Raw genomic sequence first — 25,656 nt, forward strand, 5'->3', positions numbered from 1 at the left:
GATAGATAGGAAATGCACTATATAATAGATAGATAGATAGATAGATAGATAGACGTGAAAGGCACTATATAATAGATAGATAGATAGATAGATGTGAAAGGCACTATATAACAGATAGATAGATAGATAGATAGATAGATAGATAGATAGATAGATAGATAGATAGATAGATAGATAGATAGATAGATAGATAGATAGATAGATAGATTTGCCTTTTTTACAGAAGCTCTTTAAATAAATAAATACATTGCAATAAGAGTTAGGATCAAGCTTAAAGGTTGGATGATTTTGCACTCTGTATCCTTCAAAAGATGCAAACTAAAACAAAATTATGTTTTTACAGACAGGGAGTTCAAAACAGAAATGATATATGTAAGTAAGATGGCAGGTAGGAGACAGGAAGAGGAGGAAGCTTGCGGAACTGGTGCCAGAAGTGATGTCATCTGGAGGCGGGATCTTGATTGGTTGAAATTACATCATTAGGTGGCAGCTTCTGTTGAGGGTATGCAGAGAGAAAAGAGGAGCGAGTATTACTGGACAGTGCCACCCCTTGGCTTGGCTGAGAAACATTTATTTTCAAGCCCATAAACTGTCTCCTAAGCACACATTTATGATAAGTGAATGAGTAAATAAATTAATCAATATACAGACACTTTGGTCTGAACACACACCAGAATGACTATAAAGCAAGAAAATTAAAAAGAAAGAAAAAGAAAACTTCTGACTTGGCAGGTCCAGTCCCAGTGAGGCATTATGCAGACATATTGCTTTTGGTGTAAAGGAAGCCCCCGTATTTCCTAACACACTTCGGCTGAATAATTTGCTGGCTGAAAGTCCTCAGTGTTTGTGTGTCACAATGGCACTCAGTTTTCCTTTTGTTCTTCCCTCCTGTATGACCTCCCGGGCTGTGCCAGCTCTCGGTTATTTTGTGTCCTAGGCCTAGATTAGCTAACCCAAGTGGCTGGGTTTATCCCCCTTATGATCTGCGAATGCCTAATTCACCTTAATGCTGGTACTGGCCCTGCTCCCAGGGTTCCAGAAAGCATCCTATATCTGAGCCTGCCCTTTCAATTGGCTTATTAATTTGGTGGGCCTCTTTTGAAGTGATGTCATCAGCCAAGCATGCCACATCACATAGTTGTAGAAGATGTGAAGGATGTCACTATTCATATTAAATTAATACAGTCTCCTAAGAAAAAGAACCTGCTTTGCCCTTTCTTCTCTAGCTCCTCTGTGTTCCAAGACCAGTTGATGTGAACCTCCAAGTATTTGTAGGAGTAGACTACCTCTACATCCATAATCTGAATAAGGACCGGACATGGAGGCTCTTTGGTGTGGTGAAAGTCAATAAGCAGTTCCTTAATGTTGCTGATGTGAAGTTGCAGGCAGTAGTTCTCCCCCAGACTCCTCTCCTTTGTCTCATCCCCCTTATCAATACACCCCATAAGTGCAGAATCATATATAAAATTTCTTCTGGTGACCTGACCTGCTATTTACAGTCGGAGGTGTAACGAATGAAGAGAAAAGCACACAGGCCTGTTCCTGGTGGTGCTCCAGTGTTGCTCACACAGTCCTTCTGTCTCACAAGCTGTGGTCTGCCTGACTGATACCCCATTATCCAGGCCCAGTTCACGTCGGTCGTGCAAAGTGTGCATGCATGAAGGCGGTGTCAGAGGTGGCTGGGGTGGGGACCCAGCCGGGACACCCAGGAGGACCAGAGTAGGGTTTGCGCCTTCCCCAGACCATCTGGGGGCGACCACCCTGGTTCCTTTGGAGGCCACAGGTACAGAGCTTTGAAGCTCCACCCTGTAGGGGCCTGTGGTCGCCTTTGGAGCCCTGGACCTCAGCACTTCCGCCACACCAGGAAGTGCTGAGGGGAAGAGGAGCAGGGACACCCCGAGTGCTTCCGGGGATGCAGCCGGCACTTCCGCCACACGGGGGTGTGTCCGTGGAAGATTGCCGGAACCCACCTGGAGCACATCCGGGTGATAATAAAAGGGGTCGCCTCCCTTCATTCAGGGCGAGAGTCGGGAGTGGAGTGGACTGAGCTGGAGAAGAGAGAAGGAGGCAGTCTATAAAAGGCATTGTGTCGCCAGGACTTTGGGGATTTTGGGGGTTTGTGGTGCACCTTGAACTGTATATAGTGTAAATAAACGTGTTTGTGGGTGACATGAACGTGTCTGCCTGTCTGTGTCCGGGCCAGTCTCCACAGCGGCTCAACAAAACGCAGGCTCGGCACAGGGCTCATCTTTTCCTGTCGAATGTCAGTAACTTGCTTCAAAGAAAAACGGGCAAGTCACAACATATGAATTGTGGCAGCTCAAGTACGCAGCACATCAATCAAAAGTTTTTGTAGTGTTTAGTGTTTAGACGAGTGAAGGTATTATAGGGTGAGGGGATGGCTGGAATTAAATGGCACAATGGCAGCTTCGCCTCTAGAACCTGCCATTATCAGGACCCCACAGGCTCATCCACCTGCAGATCTCTGAGGTGACCCCTTAACAGGGATGGCTGGATTGTATTGAAGGCGCTGGAGAAATCAAAACACATGATCCTCACAGTGCTTTGTCCAGCCTTGTGGAGCAGATAGATAATTACATCTTCTGCTCCAGTCTTTGTCTGATACATAAACTGGTGTGTGTCCTGGTGGTCTACCGCAAGAGGACTCATATAGTCCAGGACCAGCCTCTCAAAGGTCTTCATGACGGGAGACTGAAGTGTAGTAATTAGATGAAGAGACGCCTGTCTTCTTTGGAACAGGAACCATGCAAGATGTTTTCCACAGCAGTGACACTTTCTGAAGCCTTAGGGACAGACTGAACAGGTGACAGAGGACACCCCAAAAGTTGGTCAGCACAGGCCTTAAAAACTCAAAGACTGACTCCATCTGGTCCCACAGCTTTTCCAATGTGTATCTTCCTCTTTTGTCTCCTTACTTGGTCTTCAGTGATGGTCCAGAGGGTCATTACATAAACCCTGCAGAATTGTGTTTTCTACCCTTTGCCAGGCAGCAGGGGAAGATAAAACTTCAAACGAAAAAATAAAAGCAAAAATGTTCCTTACAGTACACAGCTTATTCAGTGCATGATGTCTTACACCAGGTGAAAGACAGATCTGTTTGAAAGATGTTGTGCTCAGGTTGTGTTTTGTCTATGAAGAGCCTGCATCACTGATAAAGCTAAAAAAAACCAGCAGTTATGATAGCAAACAGCATGTGACGAAGTCCTACAGTAACAAATAAAGACTGTGTATACTGATAAATGACAGAAAGAACACAAATACCAGGTGCACATGCAGATGATTTGACAAAGATAAGGCTGTTAGTAACTTATGAAAACATCTGAACATTGGGTAGTGTTATGGCAGAATACAGCGATCGCATAAGACAGGAAAACAAGGAATTTCTATAACTCTTGCAACATTATAGCATTAAAACATGACATTCCTAAGCCCACTGTTTCCAAGTCAGGGATGTGGCCTGCAGGGGGCAACAAGAACTGTCCAAACCTGGCACAGACAGACACAGGCACAAGGCTCTTACTTCAGTGGGAAATGCTTTTCCCAAGCGAAAAGCGTTTCCCACCAGCACCCAGCACAGTACCCACAAAGCACAATAAAGCACAATTTTTTCTTTCCCTTGTCTTGTGTCTCAAGTTCTCTTTCTTTCTTTCTTCTTCCATCTCCACTCCTCCTCCATTAAGTTTTGACATCCACCACCTGACTCTGGCTAGTCTTTGTGGGGTAGGCAGCTCCATTTATCTTCCACTCAGGATTACCTCTGGTTTTCAAGAAGCACTTGTAGAAGCCCGATGAAATTGGGCTTCTTAGTCCCTGCATCACCCCCTAACAGAACCCCCAGAACCCAACGGGGCTGAGTCAAACAACTCCATGTCCCATGATATCCTTTGGGAATTTGAGGCACTGTTGGAACCCAGGGGGGCTGCCATCTAGCACACCAGGGGAGATAATGCCTTATGTATGCTCTACTTCCATTCTGAGGGTGTCCCGGCTGGGTAAGGACATGTGCCATCCCTCACAAGGGTTATCAGGGGCCAGAACCAGTCTTGGCATGAATCAGAAGCAAAGAAGATACCAGGCATCAGTAAATTGTAGGTCCCACTAATGTACCCACAGTCAATTTGAAAATGGCAATTCCCCAAACATGCTTGAATTTGGTGATGAAGGAGGAAAACTTGGATAGTTGGCGCATTAAGAACGAACAAACTCCATAGAGAAACCAGGGACTTCATATGGCAGCAATCCCACCACTGCCCAACTATATGCATGTCCTTATGATAATGGACAACATTGAAAAGTTGGGGCACCAACCAGATGATCACCCCCTTAGTCGTCAAAGAAAATAGCCAGTTGGGCACAATAACAAAAACAAGAAGCTCTTTTCAGGTTGTCAAAAGAAGTGGTCGTTCCATGGAGCTCCGTTCAACGGGTTGCAAATGGGAAATGACACCTCTATCTGGGTAGTTCCTTTAATAATTGGAAGCACTTCAGTCATGCCACCTCTAAATCTTCCTTTTCTTAACCTGAAAAGGCTCAGCTCTTTTAGACCTACTGTGGGCCCATGATGATCCTGAATCAAATTAGTTTTAGGCCCACCTACAAGAAACCACAGGGAGATTAATGGAGAATATGCAAACCTAACAAAGACAGTAAACACACTCTTCAAAATAAAGGAATCAGAGTGGTTCTTCAGAGCAATGCAGAAAGGGAGACCATTTTGGGAAGACCCATCCACATGAAAGTTCCAGAAAGATCCATTTATTTATTTACATCTTGTGAAGGACCGAGGAGACAGCAATAAGGGTTGGGGTTTCCGGCCCCGTATATTGTACACAACAAAAAAACACCGGTCAAAATTATAAACACACAGTTCATAATGCGCGACGCCGACTCCTGGCGTCGCGGCCATTTTATTGGGGTGGAGCCGGAAGTGGAGGAATGCTGGGAAGGACCGCAAGGGAGGATGGGAAGGATGACGTCAGGGCAAGATGGCGGAGGAAGGGCGGAAGTACCGCACTGCGGTCAATCCAAGCCTATGGTGCAGGAAGGTCTTTCTTTCTACGAGGAAGCAGAGGGAGAAAGTTAATCCCCGCCATTCCCTGGCGGCGAATGGTTTCCCAGGTGTTATCGAATCAATCCGCGGCCTCCTACTCGCGCGTGCGTGACAATCTGTAACAGGCTTCATACAGTGAATAACTATGACTAGATTTGTGAGAAGCTCACGATTTGAAAAGGACTGCATACATCCAAGAACAGGCTAAGTCCTGGTTTTCTTAATCCATTTGTTTTCTGTAGCCTTCCATACATTAAAGATTTCAAGATTTTCTATACATACGACGTTTTTCCAAGCCCAAAGAACCAGCTTCATGCATAAAGAACCATTCCCAAGATTGAAATGGTGTGCTTGGTCAAGCAATGGTTCTATGAGGTACCACACAACGCAGTAAAGACCCATAAAGTGCCAATATGGAACCAGGATTTTTAATAGTCTATTTGGGTTTGAACCCTGAATGCTGTCATGTGAGGCTGTAGCACATAAAATGCATATACAAATATTAATTTACCTAGAGAGGTCTAGGCTAAATTTTGAAACTTCATTATTTTGGATACATTACATATTTCAACATTAACTAACTGTGTTCAGCTTGATGACCTTCTCTTTTTTTTTTAATTCTTATGACTTCTAAATTATGATGCGCAGTCATATGAAAAAGTCTGGGAACTCCTCTTCATTCTTTGGATTTTTGTTGATCATTGACTGAGCTTTCAAAGTAGTAACTTCCTTCTAATATTTCAACAGTGACATTACGTTTATTGGAATAACAGAAAATCTGCAATATGCATAACAAAATTAGACAGGTGGATAAATTTGGGCCCCCCAACAGAGATATGACATCAATACTTAGTTGAGCCTCCTTTTTCAAATCTAACAGCCTCTAGAAGCCCCCTGTAGCCTTTGATGAGTGTCTGGATTCTGGATGGAGGTATTTCTGACCATTCTTCCATACAAAATCTCTCCAGTTCAGTTCAATTTGATGGCTGCCAAGCATGGACAGCCTGCTTCAAATCATCCCATAGATTTTCGATGATATTCAAGTCAGGGGACTGTGACGGCCATTCCAGAACATTGTACTTCTCCCTCTGCATGAATGCCTTTGTACATTTCGAACTGTGTTTTGGGTCATTGTCTTATTGGAACATCCAACCCCTGCAAAACTTCAACTTTGTGACTGATGATTGAACATTATCCTGAAGAATTGTTGATATTGGGTTGAATTCATCCGACCCTCGACTTTAACAAGGGCCCCAGTCCCTCAAGTAGCCCCACAGCATGATGGGACCTCCACCAAATTTGACAGTAGGTAGCAGGTGTTTTTCTTGGAATGAGGTGTTCTTCTTCCGCCATGCAAAGTGCTTTTTGTTATGACCAAATAACTGAATTTGTGTCTCATCAGTCCAAAGCACTTTGTTCCAAAATGAATCTGGCTTGTCTAAATGAGCATTGGCATACAACAAGCGACTCCGTTTGTGGCGTGAGTGCAGAAAGGGCTTCTTTCTCATCACCCTGCCATACAGATGTTCTTTGTACAAACTGCACTGAATTGTAGAACGATGTACAGATACACCATCTGCAGTGAGATGTTCTTGCAGGTCTTTGGAGGTGATCTGTGGGTTGTCCGTAACATTCTCACAATCCTGCACATGTGCGCTCCTGGAGTTTTCCTGGCCTGCCAGACCTGCTGGGTTTAAAAGCAACTGTGCCTGTGGCCTTCCATTTCCTGATTCCATTCCTTACAGTTGAAACTGACAGTTTAAACCTCTGAGATCGCTTTTTGTAGCCTTCCCCTAAACCATGAGACTCAACAATCTTTGTTTTCAGATCTTTTGAGAGTTGCTTTGAGGATCCCATGCTGTCTGTCACTCTTCAGAGGAGAATCAAAGGGAAGCACAACTTGCAACTGACCACCTTAAATACCTTTGACCACTCATGATTGGACACCCCTGTCTATGAAGTTCAAGGCTTAACGAGCTCATCCAACCAATTTGGTGTTGCAAGTAATCAGCATTGAGCAGTGACAGGCATTCAAATCAGTAAAATTTCAAGGGGACCCACATTAGTGCACAGCCAGTTTTTCACATTTGATTTAATTTCATAAGACTAAATACTGCGTCTCTAAAAATCTTTGTTTGGAAAACAGCCCAGTACTCAGATGTTCTTAGGAAATGAAAAACATACCACTGTTATCTTTTTTGTTGATATGAGAGTCAATTATTATGCAGGCTGAGAGGGGTTTCCAAAATTTTTTATATGACTGTAAATTAACGACTGGCTTTACACTGACTTTGTAAGCACCATGGTGGATGGTAGATCCTTGCCCGGCCAGGAAGCCATAATGGAAGGACATGACGAGAGGAGACATATTATTTATTATTCCAGTTTTTATTATTCCAGCTTGGGGGGAAAGATTAATAGATGGACTTGGGGGGGTTTTTCAAGAGCAGCTCCTCCCCCAGTACAATAGATGGCAGTGCTCTGCTGGCTTGGACCCAGTATGGACACCCACAGGGATTCATGGGATTTGTAGTCCTGAGGGACAACCCTCTTGGTGTCTTTGGGTGCCACCAACACTCCCTGTTTCAAGTGAGCTTTGATTTGACCCGGAAGTGCTACCATCGGGGTATGTCCTGGATCCAGAACTACTCACAGATCCAATATTAAAGGAAGCCATCCAGTCCTGAGGGGCGAAGTTCACTTAAGGAGAAGAAGGAATATTGTGAACTGGACTGTAAAAAGGTACTTGGTGAACACAAAAAAAACGTTTATTTGCACCTGGGACTGTCTTGGTATGGTTTTGTCTGGGGTTTGGGAGGACTCAGTGGTGCCCCTTATTAAATGTATTGTCAAAATTTTATAACGTAGGGAGAAAAAAAAACTGTAAGAATGCCCCCCACAATCAAGTAAGTGAACTAAATGAACATTTCCCTGCAAAGCCATTGTCACTGGAGATACCATTATGAGCCGGCTGTTTATTATGACTTCTGTTTTCTCGCTGTTTTCTTTGGCATGTCACCTGTCTTTATTTTTTATGTCCTGTAAGTCACAGTCAGCCCGCTGCGCAGGGGTCTGCCCATTCTCTGTAATCTATAAACAAAATGTAACAAAACTGAGGAGAGGGCGAAGGAAGCTGACAGTTGTGAACCAGACGGCCTGTTACTGTGTCATGTCTGGATGAAACGCAGAGACCCTTAATCCTAGTGCCTGTTAGCAAAGAAACGTTCTAACATCTCGCTGTGTGTCCAGGCAGCAGTGAAGTCATTAATCATGTCATGGTGTCAACATAGTTGGCAATTAGTGAATACCTGCTAGGAATCAGTGATCCAAGCTCTACTCCCATACACATTGGCCAATAAAAATAGAATTTGCATTTTAGTTAGTTGGAAAAAGAAATAAAACATTTTGGGGATTTGGAAGAGCTCCCATCCAGTGAAATATTAAGTAATGAGACTGAGGATTATTTATGACTTAAAGGTTCTTTGTAGTTCATGTCTTTTCAGCTCAAATGTTGTAATGCCTACTATTACTCAGAGCCAGAAAGGCTTGTTAAGCTCATTAGTTATGCAAAAGCAAATGCGCATTTTAGCTGTCATTCTGTATTTTATTTATGTTGAAATTTTCAGAATGCAGGTATTATGCTCAACAGACTTAACAGCCAATTTCAGTGTACCGTGCTAGCAGCGGATCAACAACAACAACACTTATTTCTATGGCACATTTTTAAACAAAGAAGTGCTTTACAAGATGTCAAAGAGAAAGTTACAAGAAAAGAAAAGTACATAAGATTAGGCAATAATATTAAAGGATAAGTAACATAGAAAGAAAAACAAATGAATCTATATGATCATATAAAACAGATACAGTTAGGTCCATAAATATTTGGACAGAGACAACTTTTTTCTAATTTTAGTTCTGTACATTACCACAATGAATTTTAAATGAAACAACTCAGATGCAGTTGAAGTGCAGACTTTCAGCTTTAATTCAGTGGGTTGCACAAAAAGATTGAATAAAAATGTGAGGCAACTAAAGTATTATTTTAACACAATCCCTTCATTTCAGGGGCTCAAAAGTAATTGGACAAATTAAATAACTGGAAATAAAATGTTCATTTCTAATACTTGGTTGAAAACCCTTTGCTGGCAATGCCAGCCTGAAGTCTTGAACTCCTGGACATCACCAGATGCTGGATTTCCTCCTTTTTAATGCTCTGCCAGGCCTTTACTGCAGCGGCTTTCAGTTGCTGTTTGTTTCTGGGCCTTTCTGTCTGAAGTTTAGTCTTCAACAAGTGAACTTCATGTTCAGTTGGGTTAAGATCAGGTGACTGACTTGGCCATTCAAGAATTTTCCACTTCTTTGCTGTAATAAACTCCTGGGTTGCTTTGGCTGTATGTTTTGGGTCATTGTCCATCTGTATCATGAAACGCCCTCCGCCCAATCAGTTTGACGTCATTTAGCTGGATTTGAGCAGACAGTACGTTTCTGAACACCACAGAATTCATTTGGCTGCTTCTCTCCTGTGTCACATCATCAATAAACACTAGTGTCCCAGTGCCACTGGCAGCCATGCACGCCCAAGCCATCACACTGTCTGACTCCACCGTGTTTTACAGATGATGTGGTATGCTTTGGATAATGAGCTGTTCCACGCCTTCTCCATACTTTTTTCTTGCCATCATTCTGGTAGAGGTTGATCTTGGTTTCATCTGCCAAAGAATGTGTTGGCTTTTTTAGATGTTCTTGAGCAAAGTCCAATCTCTCCTTTCTATTCTTGAGGCTTATGAGTGGCTTGCACCTTGCAGTGCACCCTCTGGATTTACTTTCATGCAGTCTTCTCTTTATGGTAGACTTGGATATCGATACGCCGACCAAGCCCTGGAGAGTGTTGTTCACTTGGTTTGCTGTTGTGAAGGGGTTTCTCTTCACCATGGAAATGATTCTGTGATCATCCACCACTGTTGTCTTCCGTGGACGTCCAGGTCTTTTTGCGTTGCTGAGTTCACCAGTGCTTGCTTTCTTTCTCAGGATGTACCAAACTGTAGATTTTGCCACTCGTAACATTGTAGCTATTTCTTGGATTGGTTTTTTTCTGTTTTCGCAGCTTAAGGATGGCTTCTTTCACCTGCATGAATGGAGAGCTCCTTTGACCGCATGTTGTCTGTTCACAGCAAAATCTTCCACATGCAAACACCACACCTCAAATCAACTCCAGGCCTTTTATCTGCTTAATTGATAATGACATAATGATGGACTTGAACACTCTTGCCCATGAAATAGCCTTTGAGTCAATTGTCCAATTACTTTTGAGCCCCTGAAATGAAGGGATTGTGTTCAAAAATGCTTTAGTTGTCTCACATTTTTATGCAATCGTTTTGTTCAACCCACTGAATTAAAGCTGAAAGTCTGCACTTCAACTGCATCTGAGTTGTGTCATTTAAAATTCATTGTGGTAATGTACAGAACCAAAATTAAAAAAAAGTGGTCTCTGTCCAAATATTTATGGACCTAACCGTATATAACTAGTAGAAGACTTTTGTCTCTGGGATCTTGTTCAGAAAGTGGACGCCACTTGAGACGGCCTTCTCCTCGCCCAAACCTTAAGGTCAATGAAATAGGTTCCTGATGTTAAGTCACTCTTTTAGGGCTAAAATGATAACAGAAATGTGAAATCTACTTATATACCTAATCTTAATTATTGTGAAAGAACCAAGTGGCGTCCATTCGAAACAACCAAGTGGCGTCCACTTTCTAAACAAGAGCCATTTCTCAGTTATAATAAAAAAATTCTGGGATGAAACTTGACTTTTTCAGTGAGATACTTTCACGTCCCGTGAGACGAGTCTTTGTGCCATGAGATTTAACCACACCCAGGGCCAGAAATAAAAGACAAAGAGTAGATGACAAAGCAGAACGTCATAAAGAATTCAAAAACTTGGGTGCGATACACATGCAGAGCAGGTTAGAGATAATGGAAGTACGAAAATTCAAAAGTCTCTAAAAAATGATAGTAAAGATCACATTAGCGCAAACAAATGGAAATTATTACTCGGTGAAATAATGGAACAGCGAAAAGAGATTGAATATATTTATCGGATTTAAACTTTAAATCGGACACTTGTGTAGTTGTGCTTGAAAGTTTCTGAACCCTTTAGAATTTTCTATATTTCTGCATAAATATGACCTAAAACATCATCAGATTTTCACTCAAGTCCTAAAAGTAGATAAAGAGAAAGCAGTTAAAAAATGAGACAAAAATATTATACTTGGTCATTTATTTATTGAGGGCAATGATCACATATTACATATTTGTGAGGGGCAAAAGTATGTGAACCTCTAGGATGATTAATTAGTTTGAAAGTGAAATTCGAGTCCGGTGTTTTTAATCAATGGGATGCCAATCAGGTGTGAGTGGGCACCCTGTGTCATTTAAAGAACAGGATCTATCAAAGTCTGCTCTTCACAACACACATTTGTGAAAGTGTATCATGGCATGAAAAAAGGAGATTTCTGAGGACCTCACAAAAAGAGTTGTTGATGCTCATCAGGCTGGAAAAGGTTACAAAACCATCTCTAAAGAGTTTGGACTCCACCAATCCACAGTCAGACAGATTGTGTACAAATGGAGGAACTCGCACTATAACATGGCATAAGCACAAAAGCCGAAATGTGCTTACGCACAGAAAAATCCAGATGCAGGAATCTGTGCGTAATCCAACTTCCACGTTCTTCCACTACATAAATCCCGATCAGCGTGAAAACTAACGCTCGTGCACGCATTATGTAACGCCCAAATCCTCCCAGAATTACGCCTATTTGAATATGCAAATCAATATAAATCGCCCTTAAGCGCAGCCTTCTGTGGAAAGACAATGGGAAAAGCACAGGGGAAAATATAAGAATTTCAGCGAATACAAAGTGGAGGCAAAGGAAAAACATACTATTTGTTCAAATAAACCGCGGTATAATCAACAAAAGGAAGTTGATCGAGTGACATAGAGTGTTGGAGAAACTTGAAAGCTCACATTCACAAATCACACAGTGCCGGAAATAAAAAAGAAGTCATATATCAAAGTCGCCGTGAAAAGCCGAGTTGTAAGCCCACTGTCTGAGTGTCATATGAAAGCTTATTAGGGTACAGAGAAAAAAGCCACATGGTGGGGAAAAAGCACAAAATGTCAACTTCAACCTCGACATTTCCACTTTAATCACGTAGTTTATTTTGTCATTAAAGTAGAACATCATAAACTTCATCTTAAAATCGTTTAATTAACCAGTTTCTCAAATCACATCGTAATTAAAGTAGCACGTTAAATGCTTTGTTTTGTATTTGATCTTCTACTCGTATGTGATCTATGTGTGTGAATCACTACTTGCTTCTTAAACAGGCTCTCTTCCTCCAACTTGACACAGAGTCCATTACATTTGTGATATTACAGCTCTCTGAATAACTAAAATACTGAGATGTATACATGATGTCATTTTCATGATGATAGGAGTTAAAGCTCGTTATTAAACATGTGTTTCACTTCGATGAAATAATTTATTGCAGCAGTACTCAGGGGCGGCTCTAGGCTTGTGGTGGCACTGGGCAGAGGAAGAATCGGTGGCTCCTTCGCCCGCCAATGTCAGTAAAGTATCTTATGCACGGTGGATGGCCACGTATGTTGCAGACACTAGCCGCCTCGTGCTCATGACACAAGCATTTAACTTTTGCCAAATTTGTCGCTGCGTTTTAGCTGTGTCGTTATTTTCTCTTTCTGTGTTATATTCAATATATATTGGCGTAGCCGTCACTGCAGTCCTTGCTTTTCTTTCCCCAAGTAACTGGATCGCCATACAATCAGCTCTGTAATAGAAGTTAAGCTTAGCACCGATTCTTCAAAACGTTTAAAGAACATTGAAATATCTTCGTAGTACATGTTTAATTATTCTATCCTTCACGACACTCCCAGTGAAGAATATAGATTATTTAAATGAAGTTAAAGTTTTATCTGTATAATTTAACAAACATATTTTGCTGCATTTCACCTTAAAAATGATATCGTCATCATATGTAAATACACGCTTTATAAAGTGGCTCAGGTTGTGCGATATTATAACTGTAGTGCAAGTTTACAGTGGGGTGATTGTACTTATAAGTACTAACAGTTCTACAAGGAGCAATTGATTGAGTGCATTTAAAGTTCTTGGGATGAAACTGTTTCTGAACCGCGAGGTCCGTACAGGAAAGGCTTTGAAACGTTTTGCCGTGGCAGAGACAGCGTGTGCTTAAGCTGTATACCGATAATTCTCTTTCCGATCAGCTGCTGCTGTGATTCACACTCAGATACAGTGATATAAATACTCCGAGTGGTGCAGTGAGAGAAATATGGAAAAAGATGATCCGCTGTGGCAACTCCTAACGGGAGGAGCTGAAAGAAGAAGAAGAAGAAGAAGAAGAAGAAGAAGAAGAAGGAGAAGTGAGAGTAACAACGCTAAAGCAGTTATGGTATTTGGAATACTATGGCTGTTCCCTGGACCATTATATTGTTACGAGTTAATTACAATCAGATGCATTACACTAATAAACAATATGCGGTGAGTTTCTGTGTATTTATAAAGCCGCGTCATGAAAATAATGAGTAATCACACAAGAACAGTACCATTGCTTTGACGCTGGGTGCTGCCAGTTTGCAAAACCGAGCAAAGAACTTGTGTACGACAAGGCATGAGGTACCGTGGAAAAGTGCGTGGCTTTACGCCAAGTGTAGGTTTTATACATCGCGATTTGAACGTGGAAAAGTTCTTACGCAACATTTCTGTGCGTACGCACCGTTTATACATGAGGCCCCAGGAGTGGTCGACCAACAAAGATCACTCCAAGAGCAAGGCGTGTAATAGTCGGCGAGGTCACAAAGGACCCCAGGGTAACTTCTAAGGATCTGAAGGCCTCTCTGACATTGGCTAATGTTCATGTTCATGAGTCCACCATCAGGAGAACACTGAACAACAATGGTGTGCATGGCAGGGTTGCAAGGAGAAAGCCACCGCTCTCCAAAAAAAACATTGCTGCTCGTCTGCAGTTTGCTGAAGATCACGTGGAGAAACCAGAAGGCTATTGGAAGAATGTTTTGTGGACGGATGAAACCAAAACAGAACTTTTTGGTTTAAATGAAAAGTGTTAAGTTTGGAGAAAGGAAAACACTGCATTCCAACGACCCTAAGCACACAAGTCGTCCTACCAAAGAATGGTTAAAGAAGAATAAAGTCAATGTTTTGGAATGGCCAAGTCAAAGTCCTGACCTGAATCCAATCGAAATGTTGTGGAAGGACCTGAAGCGAGCAGTTCATGTGAGGAAACCCACCAACATCCCAGAGTTGAAGCTGTTCTGTACAGAGGAATGGGCTAAAATTCCTCCAAGCCGGTGTGCAGGAATGATCAAAAGTTACTGGAAACGTTTAATTGCAGTTATTACTGCAAAATGGGGTCACACCAGATACTGAAAGCAAAGGTTCACATACATGCCACTCACAAATATGTAATATTCGATCATTTTCCTTAATAAATAAATGACCAAGTATAATATTTTGTCTCATTTGCTTCCAAGTATAATATTTTGTCTCATTTGCTTAACTAGTTTCTCTTTATCTACTTTTAGGACTTGAGTGAAAATCTGATGATATTTTAGGTCATATTTATGCAGAAATATAGAAAATTCTAAAGGGTTCACAAACTTTCAAATACAACTGTAGATCATCTAATTTGTGTTGCCATCAGGGAAAAGTAGAGTTTCTTCCCAATAAAGAGGCCTATCCGCGAGAATTAAAAGATTTGTTGGTGAAAGTGAAATCCACATACGTAAGTGGCAGAGACATGAAGTGGCTGGCACGTAGCGCATTCCCAGTTGTGAAGCGAACAGGGGGCAAGGCACCCTATTATTCAATATGATAATGTAAGTCTCTAAAGATGAGTTCGGTGATAAGGTCAGAAGGCCGTGAGAGATAGCAGAAACAGAAAAAAAAAGGAAAAAGAAAAAACTCCTCTTAAGCTGGAGAAAAAAAAATTCTTCAAGGGTTCCTAGGCCAAAAGACCAGCCAGCCCAAAACCCTCACTCCACCCTGGGCATTCTACCTAACATAGGTACACTTAAATCAGGGGTTTCAAACTGGTCCTGGAGGGCAGCAGTGGCTGCAGGTTTTCATTCTAACCACCTTCTTAATTAGTGACCTGTTTTTGCTGCTAATCAGCTTCTTTTGCCTTACTTTTAATTAACTTGATTCAGACCCCTTAGTTCACGGGTGTTGAACTCCAGGTCTGGAGGGCTGCAGTGGCTGCAGGTTTTCATTCTAACAATTGACAAGTTTTCACTGCTAATTAACTCCTTTTCCCTTCATTTTCATGGCCCTGTTTCTCAGGGTTCAGTCCTCTTGATTTATTTGTTTCTTCATTAAATGGCAGCCAAACAGAAATGAGATGTGAAAGGAGCCAACAGATGACCACCTAAATGGGGGCTCAAACTCCAACCAATTTCACTCCGACCATTTCCTTAATGAGAAGCCAATTCTTGCTGTTAATTAAACTATTTAAGTTAAATTAAATTTTTTAATTCCACGGCTTGCTGCTGCTCTCATTCTGCCGCTGCAGACATTTCCAAAACTGTTGATTTTCTATTTCTGATTATTGATCTGAGAGATCAATCTGATGGGGACCCTCACCTTTCTTTATGTTCAGATAATGTGGTTAGCTGGTCACCTGTTTGCTTGTTTTGTATCTCAGTATTGTTTTGCTGCTAATTAAGGAAAAAGAAAGGACTAAGGGGTTCATTAAAATGAAGGCAAAAGAAGTTAATTAGAAGCAAAAACAGGTCACTAATTAAGAAGGTGGTTAGAATGAAAACCTGCAGCCATTGCAGCCCTCCAGGACCGGAGTTCAACACCTCTGACTTAGTTAGAAAGGAGCTGGAGGTATCGTCATTGGAAGGTGCCAGAAGTGACATCTGGGTGACCATCTTGGAACCGGGAAGTACAGTATGTTTTATTTGTCTTCTTTTTGTCTTACGAGGTGTAGAGAGCCGTTAGTACGGCAAATCAACCCCTGTGTCTCGCGATGTTTCACTCACCTTTGAGCTTGTGGACTCCCTCCTAACCGCCCGTGTGTGACAGTATGTAATCTATTAAGATAATTAATTAAGATAAAATAATGGATTTTTAGCATTTTTTAAATGCACCACAGTATTAGTCTGGAAAAATTCTATTGGTAAAGTTTTCCAGATTTTTGGTGCATAACAGCAAAATGCTGTCCCACTTGGTTTTTGGAATTGTAAGCAGACAGCTGTTAGACGATCTAAGGTTACAACTTGGAGTGTAGAGGTGGACAGGCATTCCAAAATATAGGGATGAGCAAGATTATGAGCAAGCTTTATAGACTGTGACCACTAGGGTCCAAACCCCAGACATAGCCTCACAGGCACAAGTCATGATATAAATAAAACAGTTTATCAAAAAGAATACCTTATACAAAGGCACTAAAAATGACATAAACAAAATCATTCTTTTCTTCTCCTCCGCACCTCCCAGGTGAACTTTGTCCGTCCTCCACATGTGACTCCAACTCACCTGGAAGAGGCTTGACTGGTCTCTTTTATCATGGATCTTCTAGTGCCAGGCCATAGCTTGATGGAAGTACTTCCAGTTCATTTGGAAGTCCCATAAAGAAGGGATTGTGAGTCCTATCAGCTCCCCCTGGTGGCATCCGTGTAACCCAACAGGGTTGTCTCCTGGAACTACAGGTAACAGCATGCCCTGTGAGTGTCTGTGTGGGAATCGTAACCCAGGGAGGCTGCCATCTGGCATATTGGGGGAGAAAATAGTCATCAGTGCTCACCTCCACTGGTCCTCCCATTGCGCTGGCCTCCCGGGCCGGGTAAGAATCAATATTAATTCCTGGCCGGGATGCTAGTCCCTGCATGCTGTCCATTACAACACCATTAGTAGTAATTTAAAGTCAGTTCTAAATGACACGGGTAGCCAATGTAACGATGCTAAGACTGGTATGATGTGCTCACATCTTCTTTTTCTGGTTAAACTGCTGCATACTGCACTCACTGAAACCGTTTGATGTCTTTTTTAGATAGACCAATTAGGAGTCCATAACAGTAATCTAGTTGACTAAAAACAAAAGCGTGAATTAATTTTTCAACATCTTCAAATGTTATAAGAGGTCTATCTTTTGCTACACTCCTTAAGTGAAAAAATACAGTCCTAGTAATCTGGTTAATATGTGATATAAAGTTTAGGTCAGAGTCCATGACTACACCTAAATTCTTTACCTTTGTCTGGACTTTTTAAATCTAAAGGATAAAGTTTATTTCTAATACCCTCACTATGTCCATACTGTATTTGTCAATCACTAAGATTTCTGTTTTTTTCTTTATTTAGTTTGAGAAAGTTACTACTCATCCACTCAGAAATACTAATAATAAATTGAACCAGACAGCCAAGAGTAGCAGGGTCATCAGGTAGTATACATACTGTAGCGGCTGCGGGTGGTACCCAGCCGGGATGCCTGGAAAGACCGGGAGAGGGACTACACCTCCTCCGGACCACGAGAGGGCAGCCTCCCTGGTTGGTATGAGGAATGGAGCATGGAAGCTCAACCCTATAGGGGGCCCATGGTCACCGCCAGGGGGCACCCAGACGCCAAAGAAGCCTTGGACATCAGCACTTCCGCCACACCCAGAGGTGCTGGGTGAAGAAAGACCAGGGACAAACAGAGTGCTTCTGGGTGCTCATGCGGCACTTCTGCCACACCAAGAAGTGCCGCCGGAAGCTCATCTGGAGGCACCTGGAGCACGTCTGGATGGACATAAAAGGGGCTGCCTCCCTCCATTCGTCAACTGGAGTCGGGTGGAAGAGGACAGAGCACAGAGGAGAGGAGTGGAGGTGGTCAGAGAGAGAGAGCATTGTTGGAAGGCCTGGACTTAACGGTGCTTGGTTCAGGGGCACTGGGTTTTGTGCGCATTTTTAAATAGAAGTATGTATAATAAACGTGTGTGTGGTTTGAAACCATCGGTGTCTGTCTGTCTGTGTCCAGGCTGCTCTGCACAATACGTAAAGCTGCATAGCTGTAGTAGGTCAGCTTGTGTTTCAGTATAATCTGGCCTAATGAAAGCATGTAGACTGAACAAAGCAGCCAACACAGAAGACTGTAGACCCTTGTGGTGCGCCATAATACATTATCATGGATCTCCGAAGTACAATCACCACAAATAGCAGAGAATTTTCTACTTGTTAAATAATACTGAAACCAATTTAAGATACTGCCGGAGAGGCCCACCCATTGTGTAAGGCGATTTATAAAAACACCGTGATCAATGGTGTCAAATGCTGCACTTCAGTCTAAGAGAACGTGAATAGATATATAGCCTCTGTTCAAATTAACCTGAGAGTCATTTACTGCTTTAAAGTGATGATGAAGACTAGACTCTGTAGTAAAGTACTAAGAGGAGATGATCGACAGGTCTAAGTGAACAATGGAACAATATCGGTCCCAAATTTAGCTAATCTGTGGCTAGTCTTTTTTTTTTTTCCCCCAGTTTCTCCACACTTTGTATCTGAATTCCCATTAACAGCAGAACACCAGCAATTGACGTCTCAGACTCTTTTAATTAAAATCTGCCACTAAGGTTCCTCACGATTTAAAGGGACAGAGTATGTGACAGTGTGGGTCGACTCCACACTCCCTACTCCATGTGGAATGCCTCTTGAACTCTTGAGCTCTTACATTTCAGTTAATCTTCTTTTTCCAGGTTAAATTTTCAGAAAAGCTGCCAAGGAAATGCTGAGAATTTCTGCGGTAGTTTAAATTGATGCCTGTTGGCCTGCCACTTGTCATCATCTTGAACTTAACTGAAAGAAAAAGGCAAGCACACCTGGCATTAAATGATATGTCAATATTGGGCATCACTGGGTCTTTCACAACAGTCCAGTACCCCTGCATAAGGTGCCACATAAGTTTAACTCTTAAACTGCCACAACTGGCTATAGTCGGTTCCCAATGCAATTTGCCAGCATGCCAGTGCTGATCAGTCCGTGCCGCACATTCATTGAACACCGCAACCGGCTATAGTCAGTTCCCAATGCAATTTGCCAGCATGCCAGGGCCAAGTATATTGGGTGACGTACATTCGCTGAACGCCTCAACCGGCTATAGTCAGTTCCCAATGCAATTTGCCAGCATGCCAGGGCCAAGTATGTTGGGTGACGTACATTCGCTGAACGCCTCAACCGGTTATAGTCAGTTCCCAATGCAATTTGCCAGCATGCCAGGGCCAAGTATATTGGGTGACGTACATTCGCTGAACGCCTCAACCGGCTATAGTCAGTTCCCAATGCAATTTGCCAGCATGCTGGAGCTGGTCAGCCTGTGCTGTACATTCATTGAACAGCCGGCTCATGACCACTGTCACCTCCTAGTGAATCCTCATCACTGTCTCTGGGCTTCAGCCGCTGCACTAGACAAGCCTGCAAGCATCAGCGTTGGCCTCTGTGTGTTTGCGTGCAGCCAGTTCAAGCGCAGTTGGCTCGGTGATTTACTGAATTTCATCAATGGTGTCAGTTGCACCTTGTACATATAATAATAGATTGTTGCAGTTGTTTTTTTGTTTTTTTTTATAGTTTTTACATTTCATTGGCGGAGTGTAAAATGATCAGTGTTGCAGTAATTGTGATGCTCCTTGCATGAAAAAAATATTTGTTCCACTAAAATTTCACTTTTTCTTGGTGAATTGTGACGTTTCCTTAAAAAGTGCAGCAAAAAATATTTGGCATCCAGGGCTCCATTAACCCCCCAAGTATGTTTAAAGGTTAAGAATTCATTAACTCTTTTACAGTAATAGTAGAAACCATGAAGAGGCAAGCACCTTTTCACAGCACTGTACATCATAGCATAATGTGTATTCTCCATCATCTTCCATAATTGCGCTTTGAAATTTTACTTCTGTTTGTTTTTAACTTTAATGTAACTTTTATAAAGAGAAATGACTTCTACCAACACTGAAACTAAAAACCGGTGTCAACACAAATTTTCGCATCGACTCCTCTGCTCCTTCGACTTTCGCATCACTGTGACACATTCTTGTCAAAACAGTTGCTCAGTAACATGTGCACGGCTGAAAAGTGTAATCTAAAACTCTCCGACTTCAATGGGTCTCAATTCCCAAACACATCTCACTGAATGCCAAAACAGGTTAGGGGTGGGGAGGACATGCTGACATCTCCCAACCTGGGAACGACCACACATCCTTTTTTTTAATGCACACTATCTGACTGTTTCTTTTAGAAAGACTATATGCACTGCCCTCCATAATGTTTTGGGACAAAGCCACATTTGTCCTGGATGGACCTGTCTTCTCCAGTTTAAAATTTCCAATCAAACATGTCAGATATCGTGATTAAAGTGCACATGGCAGACTTTCATTTAAGGGGATTTGCATATACTTCGGTCACACCACATAGAAATGACAATGCCTTTTTTTTTTTTTTGACATGGTCCCTTCATGTCTGGGCACCATAATGTTTGGCACTCAGTAATGGCAGGTCTATTCAGTTCTTTGTCGCTGTAAGAGCCAATCATGGAAAGTTAAAGCTTTGAGTTAAACTCATATTAATGTTTGCTTAATTTGAATAGAATATAAATTTCTTTCATGGTAATAGACAATGGTACGGCCTTTTCCCCCTATAAGTTAGTAAGAGGGCGGCACGGTGGCGCAGTGGTAGCGCTGCTGCCTCGCAGTTAGGAGACCCGGGTTCGCTTCCCGGGTCCTCCCTGCGTGGAGTTTGCATGTTCTCCCCGTGTCTGTGTGGGTTTCCTCCCACAGTCCAAAGACATGCAGGTTAGGTGGATTGGCGATTCTAAATTGGCCCTAGTTTGTGTGTGTCCTGCGGTGGGTTGGCACCCTGCCCAGGATTGGTTCCTGCCCTGTGTTGGCTGGGATTGGCTCCCTGTGACCCTTGTCACACACGTGCGCATGGGAGGCAGCTAAAGGGCTTGAGTGAAGGCAGTTCGGAGGCATGCCGGGGTGTGGCAGAGTGCACTGACTCTTTTTCTCCCTTGCCTGTAGACCATCCCCGGGGGGTTTCACCTGGCTCTCCTGACATCACTTCCGGGACTGAGCCAATGGAAGTCGGCCACACCAGCTCCAGTCCCTCTGATGTCACGTCCGGCTATGAACCAATGGTGGAAGACCACGTGCCAAATCCATATGACCTCACTTCCTGTCTTCCCCTTTAAAACCTGCCCCTTTTCCTTTGTTTCCTCAGTCTTGTACTGGACTCAGTTGAATGCACTTCAGTGCTGATTGTTTTGGTAAAACGACCTTTTGCAGCCAGGATACTACATTATACGGGTGGCTGCCCCAACTCTTTATCTGTCCATGTCTCGTTCTTGTGACACCCTGTATTCGGATTCAGCGGGTTAGGAAATGGATGGATGGATGGAAGTTAGTAAGAGATAGAACTTTCTTGCTATAACTGAGATACACTGTGTAAATTGTTTCGGTTGTTGTATAGAACAGGTCCCAGTAAACAGGGACTTGAAAGACCAATTTTCAACTCAGAGATGGGATGGCATACAGTTTTCTGACCGTCATTTTGAAATCGTTCAGAAACCTTTTTATTGAAGTGATTTCTAATGAGTTGAAATGTAACAAGATTTAAGCTTTGAAGAGAACTTTTCTTAACAAAAACTTTCTTTTTTTTGCTATTTTAATTTTCTTTTTTGTGTGAACTGTGTTACTTTGGGGTGGGACGGTGGCACAGTGGTAGCGCTGCTGCCTCGCAGTTAGGAGACCTGGGTTCGCTTCCCGGGTCCTCCCTGCGTGGAGTTTGCATATTGTCTGTGTGGGTTTCCAAAGACATGGTGGATTGGTGATTCTAAAGTGTCCTGTGGTGGGTTGGCACCCTGCCTGGGATTGGTTCCTGCCTTGTGCCCTGGGATTGGCTCCAGAGGGGACTGGGCGGTCTCATGGTCTGGAATCCCTACAGATTTTATTTTTTTCTCCAGCCGTCTGGATTCTTTTTTTGTTTTTTCTGTCCCCCCTGGCTATTGGACCTTACTCTTATTCGATGTTAATTAATGTTGACTTATTTTGTTTTCTTATTGTGTCTTTCATTTTTCTATTCTTTAATATGTAAAGCACTTTGAGCTACTGTTTGTATGAAAATGTGCTATATAAATAAATGTTGTTATTGACCCCTGTGTTCGGATTCAGCAGGTTGGAAAATGGATGGATGTATGTTTTACTTTGAATTTTAACTAAAACTTTTAAAAATGAAGATATTTATTAATAATAATAATACATTTTATTTATTTGTAGGCACCTTTTTAAACACTCAAGGACACCGAACAAAGGACAAAACACAGATTATAAACAAAAGTAAAATCTATCCATCCATCATCCAACCCGCTATATTCTAACTACAGGGTCACAGGGTGACGGGGGTCTGCTGGAGCCAACCCCAACCAACACAGGGCACAAGGCAGGAAAAACAACAACAACAACATTTATTTATATAGCACATTTCTATACAAACAGTAGCTCAAAGTGCTTTACATATTAAAGAATAGAAAAATGAAAGACACAATTATAAAACAAAATAAATCAACATTAATTAACATCGAATAAGAGTAAGGTTCAATGGCCAGGGGGGACAGAAAAACAAAAACTCCAGACGGCTGGAGAAAAATAAAATCTGTAGGGATTCCAGACCATGAGACTGCCCAGTCCCCTCTGGGCATTCTACCTAACATAAATGAAACAGTCCTCTTTGGATTTAGGGTTCTCACGGAAGGACTTGATGATGATGATGGTCACGTAGACTTCTGCCTTTTAATCCGTCCATCATTGTTGGAGCATCATGAAGCTTTGAGTAGGTGGAGGTGGCGCAGACCATCACCACAAAGAAACCAGAAAAAGAAACAGAAAAGAGAGTAGGGGTCAGTACCGATTTTAGAGCCACCATGAATAGTTATTATGAGGAAATTGAACATATAGAGTATCAGGATTAAGTTAAATTACGATTAAAGTGAAGTTATAAAAAGGCCATGTTAAAGTAATGTGTTTTCAGCAGTGTTTTAAAGTGCTCTACTGTATCAGCCTGGCGAATTCCTATTGGCAGGCTATTCCAGATTTTAGGTGCATAGCAGCAGAAGGCCGCCTCACCACCCCAGGCAGGGCACCAATTCATCTAACCTGCATGTCTTTGGACTGTGGGAGGAAACCCACACAGAAAACAGGGAGAACATGTAAACTCCACACAGGGAGGACCCAGGAGGCAAACCTGAGTCTCCTAACTGCGAGGCCGCAGCGCTACCCACTGCGCAATTGTGCCGCCACAAAAGTAAAATACAAAAGTTAAAATTAGAACCATTGATTGAAGTGTTGAAATTATGAAGGGAATTAGTCCAGTGGATCGTGACTGTTATTTTAAAATGAGCTCATCAAGAACACGGGGACACAATTGGAAACTTGTTAAGGGTAAATTTCGCACAAACATTAGAAAATTTTTTAATTACAAAGAAGAACAATAGACACTTGGAATAAGCGATCAAGTAGTGTGGTAGACAGTAAAATTTTAGGGACTTTCAAAACTTGACTAGATGTTTTTTTTATGGAAGAAATAAGTGGATAGGACTGGTGAGCTTCTGTTCTCGTGTAGATTGTTCCAATATTAAAATCTTTTATTGAGCACATTTAAAATTTTCCAAAATGTATCCAGGGCAAGATTCAACCTGTGAACATTGCAATTGAGCTCCAGCCTCACTGGAACACAAGTTTTGGGTGTGGACCAAATTATCATCATTCTGGACAAAAACCATTGGATGTCTTTCAGGCAGCCTTAGCGTCCCAATCTCTTGTAACCCACTAACAGCTGTGTTTGGTGGGCTCACAGATGGGCTTAAAGTGGTGAAAGACAAACAGACTGTAATCGCCTTTACCTCACTACTAGAACGTAGACTTATCTTGCTCAACTGGAAGAATCCCATCTCACCTCTTTTAAGCCAGTGGGTAACTGGCGTCCGATACTATTTGAAAGTGGGAAAAAATCAAATTCTCACTTAGAGGATCAGTTCAAGACTTCTTAAAACATGGCAGGATCTAACCAATAACATTTTAGAACAAGCTTCTATATCAGGGAAAAGGATACCCTTCCTTCCTTGTTGCTTTTGAAGGTTTGCTCGAATTGTTGGCTCTCCTCTCTTTCTCTTGGGTGGGAATTGAATTTTGGTTTGTTAAGTTTGACTTGATTGCATGAAATGTTATTTGCTTCTAATTGAAATCAACTAAAAACAAAAAAAAAGAAGAAATGGACTGATGGTAATGAATTCCTTCAAAAGTAAATTTAACATTTGAACTTTTTACAGGTGGATTAGACCGGAAATTGAGCTGAGCTGGAAATATTGTGAAAACCTCAAACGAGTTTAAACAAAGTGTGCAAACCACAGGCATAAATTTCTCTTTTGTGGCCTGCACTGTAGTTTAGATAAACTTTTGAACTAAGATGTGTCATTACCAAAACTTTCTGCTTGGAAATATTTAATTAAACAATAAAAACAGCATTCATGCTTTTCCAAGTTGTTACATAGTAAGATTCAGACATTTGATTGATTGATAACGATTAAAATTAGGATAAGATAAAAAGGAATGCAATTCAAATATCTGATCACATCAAGTAATGCATTTTTTATGTGTTACACATTAGAATATAAGAAAAATTGCAATGAGAACATACCATCTACCCCAAGAAGCTCATCCATGCTGTTCACCTGCTTGGGCCAAAATAAAAGTTGAGATCTGAAAGTCTAAAGTAGTAAAGTTCCACTCTCTGCCACACTACTTGGTGGTTTATTCCACGTTGTCATGTGTGTGTGTGTGTCTGGTGTTCTCCTCCTGAGCTCTGCCAAGGTACGTACTCACAATAACCTGCCAAGATGGGGGGGTTTGGGGGTGCTATCACTAAACGTCTTCTCTTCCTTTTCTCCTGCAGCAACGTGAAGCCATGCAGTTTTGACTCCGCCCCATCCTGTCTGCTTGCTATAACAAAAAACATTATTTATATAGCACATTATCATCCAGTTAATGTAGCTCAAAGTGCTTTATATGATGAAGAAAGAGAAAAAGTAAGAATTAAAATAAGAGAACACTAATTAACATAGAATAAAATTAAGGTATATAAGGTACCTCAACATCTGAAAGACAGGGTCGCTTGGCTCCAAATGCAATTTGATGATAAAACCTTTTTTTTTTGGTTCCTTTGTTAATTATTAGCAGAGTAACTTTACTTTAGCTCATAAGCCTGGGCAAGCTTGCCAATATGGCCTTTACTGTCATTTGCTTTGAACTTTTATTAAATGGGATGCCCCAAATATTGTTCTTGTCGTCTGTTGTTCCTGCACTCGGTCCCAACATGTCTATTTCCTTTCCCTGCCTTTACTTTGACTTACCCAAACTATTTTGGCTAATGTGAGTGCTCAAATTTGTGACTGTGCACAATGAAAACAAGTGCAATAAAAAGTTGCCCAGAATTCCTGTGTGAAGAAATGA

General features: G+C 41.9%; 1 long non-coding RNA gene across 1 annotated transcript; it reads right to left on the bottom strand.

The window, feature by feature from the left end:
* Positions 1 to 208: 208 nt before the first annotated feature.
* On the bottom strand, positions 209 to 25,356 carry LOC120530042. The gene is made up of 3 exons (XR_005633889.1): positions 25,294 to 25,356; positions 24,845 to 25,146; positions 209 to 493 (listed from the first exon to the last, which is right to left on the bottom strand). It is a non-coding gene; the product is annotated as an uncharacterized LOC120530042 (long non-coding RNA).
* Positions 25,357 to 25,656: the final 300 nt, after the last annotated feature.

The sequence above is a fragment of the Polypterus senegalus genome, chromosome 5 (assembly GCF_016835505.1).
Source record: "Polypterus senegalus isolate Bchr_013 chromosome 5, ASM1683550v1, whole genome shotgun sequence".
Taxonomy (NCBI): domain Eukaryota; kingdom Metazoa; phylum Chordata; class Cladistia; order Polypteriformes; family Polypteridae; genus Polypterus; species Polypterus senegalus.